The sequence below is a fragment of the Pinus tabuliformis genome, chromosome 2_1 (assembly GCF_031772625.1).
Source record: "Pinus tabuliformis cultivar Carrire ecotype Pingquan chromosome 2_1, CPIR1, whole genome shotgun sequence".
Classification (NCBI taxonomy): Eukaryota; Viridiplantae; Streptophyta; class Pinopsida; order Pinales; family Pinaceae; genus Pinus; species Pinus tabuliformis.
The window spans coordinates 813,246,752-813,254,104 of NC_142299.1; positions in this window are offsets into that span (position 1 = coordinate 813,246,752).

Genomic DNA, 7,353 nt, shown 5'->3' on the forward strand with positions numbered 1-7,353 from the left:
CTAAAAAATAAAATGAAAATATGGTTTAAGATATATTCGAGATCCAACTAAGATTACACTTGTAATTCACTTGAAGTAGTAGAAGGATTTTTTAATGCATATGAAGTAGGTACGCATTTGTTCTACATATTATATTGTGAATGTTTCTTATGATTTCCATGCACAATTGGTAAATTAAGAGTTACTGGAAGCTTTATTTCAAATTAAAATTGTAGTTAAGATTAGAAATAGAATAAATTTTAACAAAAAAATAATGTCACGTGAAAAATTAAAATGTTTTTAATGAAAAATAAGTCACATACAATATGAATATCACATCAAATAATGATATTTTCTTGATGCATGTACTTTTCTCTATGATAAAACAAATCCTAATATTCGTTTAAGAACAAATGCTCACAAATAATTACTTCATTTTATCCATTATCACACTTAATCCATTATACGTAGTGGTGACAATGATTCCATTCAAATTGCTTTGAACTCCCTAAATATAATGTAAAAGAGAAAACTCCACGAACACAACCATGACTACAACCCCCTCCCTTGCCTCTTCCACCATTAGAGACAATGAACTTGGAGCTGTGACCATGATAGAAACCCCTCCCTTGCCTCGTGTTCACCGTCGAAGGCATTGAACTTGGAATTAAGAGTACTCATGTTTTCTTTGCTCTAATTAATTTCCAAGGAATCAAAACTTGATCAATATGTCAAGGATTACATCAAGGAATAGATATATCACAGGCGAAACTCAATAGGCTTTGCCAAAAGAGTGCGAAATAACACTTATCTATGTTTTATGAAATAACTCGAATGAGTGGAATGAATGGCGGGAAACACTTACTAGGGAAAGGGAGATTTTTTGTGAGTCCTTATTTCTATTATTATTTTTGCTTCTTAGAAAGGAGGGAAGTGTTTAAAAAAATTCTAAAATTTATTTTAAATTAAAAACAAATTATTTGCTTATGTTTTTTTTTTTTTTAAATATATGTTTAGTTTAATCTATATACATATATTCTCCTCCAAGAGGATGAGGAGGTATTTTCATGTATAACACATTTAAGAAGATATCACAATTCAAATTGATAACTTAATATCTGTAAACAAATTTAAGGGTAATTGACAACATTCATAAAAAAGATAGCAGTATCCTCATATATAAAAATTCTCCATCAAAAAATCATTGACAATTTACAATATACATATATGCCTACTAAATCAACACTTATCGCAGATATCATTATTCCAAGGTAAATTCACAACATTACATCCAAAAATAGTAATATTATCATACATAATGATTCTCCATCAAAAAACATTGACAATTTTCAACACATACATAAAGTAACAAGATACTAATAATAATATCCTCATCATCTTTAATCAAATCAACTAAGATTCAAATGTGTGATTATCAAATCAAAATATTTCATGAACACCATTATTCTAGGGTAAATTCACAACATCCGTCAAAAGATTGTAATATCATCGCACATTATAATTCTCCATCAAAATAATGTTGATAATTTTCAATATATACATAAAATAATAAGATAGAAAAGATAATATCATCATTATTATTAATCAAATCAACTAAAAGTCAATGTATGATTACCAAATAAAGATGTTTCAAAGATATCATTATTCTAAGGTAAATTCACAACATCCATAGAAAAATAGGAATCTCATCATACACAATAATTCTTCATAAAAAATGTCAATAATTATCAACATATTCATAAGGTAAAAAATTAGTACCGATAGCATCATCATCATTATTTGAATCAACTAAAATTCAAATGTATGATTACGATATTAAGACATCCCAACTAAATATAAAAAATAACGCATGACTAGCTAGCACAACGAAAATCATAGTGAATATCATTTCCATGATCATCATCGTCACCATTCTTATAATATCATCCACATAATCATCACCATTGCCATCGCCATCCTCATCAGCATCGTCTATGATATATGATGTAATTTAAACATAGTCTGTATCATCATCTTTGTGGTCATTACCTATAGCGTTCTAAAAAAAATCAATATTACATGTTAGTACTAATTCTATAGCACAATGCATATTTTTATGACAATCTAACAATAAAATGAGGTATGACATAATAACGTTTAATAGTACTAAAAAATAAAATGAAAATATGGTTTAAGATATATTCGAGATCCAACTAAGATTACACTTTTAATTCACATTAAGTAGTAGAAGCATTTTTTAATGCATATGAAGTAGGTACACATTTGTTCTTCATATTATATTGTGAATGTTTCTTATGATTTGCATGCATAATTGGTAAATTAAGAGTTTCTGGAAGCTTTATTTCAAATTATAATTTTAATTCAAATTAGAAATAGAATAAATTTTAACAAAAAACTAATGTCACGTGAAAAAATAAATTGTTTTTAAAGAAAAATAAGTCGAATACAATATGAATATCACATCAAATATTGATATTTTTTTAATTCATGTACTTTTCTCTATGATAAAACGAATCCTAATATTCGTTCAAGAACAAATGCTCACAAATAAATACTTCATTTTATCCATTATCACACTTAATCCATTATACCTGGTGGCGACAATGATTCCATTCAAATTTCTTTGAACTCCCTAAATATAATGTAAAAGAGAAAACTCCACGAACACAACCACGACTACAACCCCCTCCCTTCCCTCTTCCACCATCAGAGACAATGAAATTGCAGTTATGACCCTGATAGAAACCCCTCCCTTGCCTCGTGTTCACCATCAGAGGCATTGAACTTGGAGTTAAGAGTACTCATGTTTTCTTTGCTCTAATTAATCTCCAAGGAATAAAAAATTGATCAATATGTCAAGGATTCCATTAAGGAATAGATATATCACATGCGAAGCTCAATAGGCTTTGCCAAAAGAGTGTGAAATACCACTTATCTATGTTTTATGAAATAACTCAAATGAGTGGAATGAATGGTCGCAAACACTTACCAGGGAAAGGAATATTTTTTGTCTGTCCTTATTTCTATTATTATTTTTGCTTCTTAAAAAGGAGGAAAGTGTTTAAAAAAATTCTGAAATTTATTTTAAATTACAAACAAATTATTTGCTTATGTTTTAGTTTTTTTTTAATATATATTTAGTTTTAATATATATACATATATTCTCCTCCAAGATGATGAGGAGGTATTTTCATGTATAACACATTTAAGAAGATATCACAATTCAAATTGATAACTTAATATTTGTAAACAAATTTAAGGGTAATTGACAACATTCATAAAAAAGATAGCAGTATCCTCATATATAAAAATTCTCCATAAAAAAATCATTGACAATTTACACTATACATATATGCCTACTAAATCAACACTTATCGTAGATATCATTATTCCAAGGTAAATTCACAACATTACATCCAAAAATAGTAATATTATCATACATAATGATTCTCCATCAAAAAACATTGACAATTTTCAACACATATATAAAGTAACAAGATACTAATAATAATATCCTCATCATCTTTAATCAAATCAACTAAGATTCAAATGTGTGATTATCAAATCAAAATCTTACCTGAACACCATTAGAGGTAAATTCACAACATCCGTCAAAAGATTGTAATATCATCACACATTATAATTCTCCATCAAAATAATGTTGATTATTTTCAATATATACATAAAATAACAAGATAAAAATGATAATATCATCATTATTATTAATCAAATCAACTAAAAGTCAATGTATGATTACCAAATAAAAATGTTTCATAGATATCATTATTCTAAGGTAAATTCACAACATCCATAAAAAAATAGGAATCTCATCATACACAATAATTCTTCATAAAAAAAATGTAAACAATTTTCAACATATTCATAAGGTAAAAAAATAGTACCGATAGTATCATCATCATTATTTGAATCAACTAAAATTCAAATGTATGATTACCATATTAAGACATCCCAACTAAATATAAAAAATAATGCATGGCTAGCTAGCACCACGAAAATCATAGTCTAGATCATCCTCGTGATCATTTCCATGATCATCATCCTCACCATCCTTATAATATCATCCACATAATCATCACCAATGTCATCGCCATCCTCATCATCATCGTCTCTGATATATGATGTAATCTAAACATAGTTTGTATCATCATCTTCATGGTCATTACCTGTAGCGTTCTGGAAAAAAAAATCAATATTACATGTTAGTACTAATTCTATAGCACAATGCATATTTTTATTACAATGCTAACCATAAAATGATGTAGGACATAATAACGTTAATAGTACTAAAAAATCAACGAAAATATGGTTTAAGATATATTGGAGATCCAAGTAAGATTACACTTGTAATTCACATTAAGTAGTAGAAGCATTTTTTAATGCATATGAAGTAGGTACCCATTTGTTCTTCATATTATATTGTGAATGTTTTTTATGATGTCATGCACGACTAGTAAATTAAGAGTTACTGGAAGCTTTATTTCAAATTACAATTATAATTTAGATTAGAAATAGGAGAAATTTTAACAAAAAAATAATGTCGCGTGAAAAAGTAAATTGTTTTTAATGAAAAATAAGTTGCATACAATATGAATCTCACATCAAATATTGAGTTGATTTTAATGTGTGTACTTTTCTCTATGATAAAATGGATCCTAACATTTGTTCAAGAACAAATTCTCACAAATAATTACTTCATTTTATCTATTATCACACTTAATCAATTATACCTAGTGACAACAATGGTTCCATTCAAATTGCTTTGAACTCGCTAAATATAATGTAAAAGAGAAAACTCCACGACCACAACCACAACTACAACCCCCTCCCTTGCCTCTTCCACCATCACAGACAATGAACTTGGAGTTATGACCATGATAGAAAACCCTCCCTTGCCTCGTGTTGACCATCAAAGGCATTGAACTTGGAATTAAGAGTACTCATGTTTTCTTTGCTCTAATTAATCCCAAGGAATCAAAACTTGATCAACATATCAAGGATTCCATCAAGGAATATATATATCACAGACAAAGCTCAATAGGGTTTGCCAAAAGAGTGTGAAATAACACTTATCTCTATTTTATGAAATAACTTGAATGAGTGGAATGAATGGTGGGAAACATTTATGAGGGAAAGGAATATTTTTTGTTCATCCTTATTTCTATTATTATTTTTGCTTCTTAGAAAGGAGGGAAGTGTTTAAGAAAATTCTAAAAATGATTTTAAATTAAAAACAAGTTATTTGCTTATGTTTTAGTTTATATATATATATATATATATATATATATATATATTTATTTATTTTTTCTAAAAAAATATATTTATTTTTGGCATTTTTTAATATAAAAAATTATATTTTGTTTTTATCAAAATGAATTTTAAACATTTCATTCATGCTAAATTTGTGATTTTATGATAGAAGTTTAAATTATATATAAAAATGTAACTTAATACCATGTGTTGTGTCGCTTAGATGGGTATTATACATATCTTCCTTGCTAAGTTATAGAATGTGCTTGGGTTTTCTTAATGCAATAAAATTAATTCTGCTCTTCATTATATCTTGAGATGTTCAACTTGCACCTAATAAAACAATAAAGTTAAAATAGGTTTTCCTTTGCCCTTTGTAGATCTTTATCCCCATTTATCTTGGTCTTAATAGATTAATTCTCTTATGGTGGCCTTGAGTGGTCACTCCCATTAGTTGCATGCTTTTTAGTTTTCTGTTAGTGACATTTCTTAGCTTGATAACATGTTATCTAACTTATTAAAATGTGTTATTGTCCATATTATTGTTAAATATTAATATCAAATATGTTGGTTTTGAGCATGGTTTAGCAAAAAATTCCCAAAAGGTTTATAGATTGTATTTTATAATGTAATGATTCATCACTTGACGAAATTGTTTTGGCTTGTTTTTTTTAATGATTCATTGATTGATGAAATTGTTATGGATATTTTTTTTAGTATATTAACTTGTATGTGATAAATTCAAAAGTCACCTCTTTTTGAGATTTTCATTGGTCAATTTCCCTTAAGGCCATCAAGTTCACGATTCTGTCCCAGGTTAAGGAAATATAGGAGTCATGAAATGTCATTGTCCAAGCACTTAAATCTTGAAACATGTTTTTTTTAGTCACATTATACTTCCTTTCCGTGTAAATTATCCATGAAAATAGTCTCATGGAACATGAGGGGCCTCAATAGTAATGGAAAACAAAGACTAAAACAAAAATGGCACGCAAAGCACCCACCAATAATGTTGATATAAGAAACAAAAATATCAAGTGAGGTTCTACCTCATATAATTAGCAAATGGGGGAGGAATTTCCATGTAGTAGTGATTGATGCTTAGAGATACTTGGGAGGAATGTCTATTATTTGGAATGATCGAGACATCAAGGTTACCAATATTTTTACCTCTTTTCACATTATGATAATACAATATTAGTTAATTGACATCGAGGACTACTACCATGTATCCAATGTCTATGAATCCAATATTGCAAATGGAAAACCTCTATTTCTAAATTCTATTTCCAGCACAAGTAATTTATACTCCTCATCTCCATGGATTATTGGGAGTGACTTCAATATTATCAAGTCTCTTGAGGAAAAGAAAGGATGAATCACAATGTTTACCAAGAGATTTTGTAAGCTATACCATCAAAGCCCTAAAGTAGTCTCCATTAAAGTTCTCAAGCAATGAGTATCCAACCCACACATGTGGATAAATGAGATATAATACATGTGTGTGTGGTGACTAACATAATACATTGTTTTAATAACTCCACAAACTTAAGTATTTCACTCCGTCACGTAAATTGACTATAGTGTGACATAAGTAAACTAAGACTATACACGAAACCCTTAGGCATCAAACATTCCCTAGATCCTCAATTAGGTGCTTAAATGATGAAGTGAAAATGCAAGGGGAAAAAGGACTTCATGATTTTACCATCACAAACATGTGATCAAGTGTGACTAGGAGTGTATATATTCATATGTTTTCCAAAGAGGGAGTGAATACATTAGCTACCATTCATTAGGCCTTATATTTATTTTTCTTATATATAGGACTTAGGGAATAAGGTTTTCATAAGTTTGGCACAACTCATATATGTAACATTTACATGAATTTTCACTTCAACCTTAGAGTTTAGACTTAGATAAATGATTATAGTGTATCTTTAATGATTTTGTCTTTCACTTTTTTATTTACTTTCATCACAAATGGAAAAGGGGGATATATTTTGCCACAAATCTATGAATTCTTAATCATAAAGGCGTCATATGATGAAAAAAAAAAATAATAATGTTATTCTCTATGAAAAT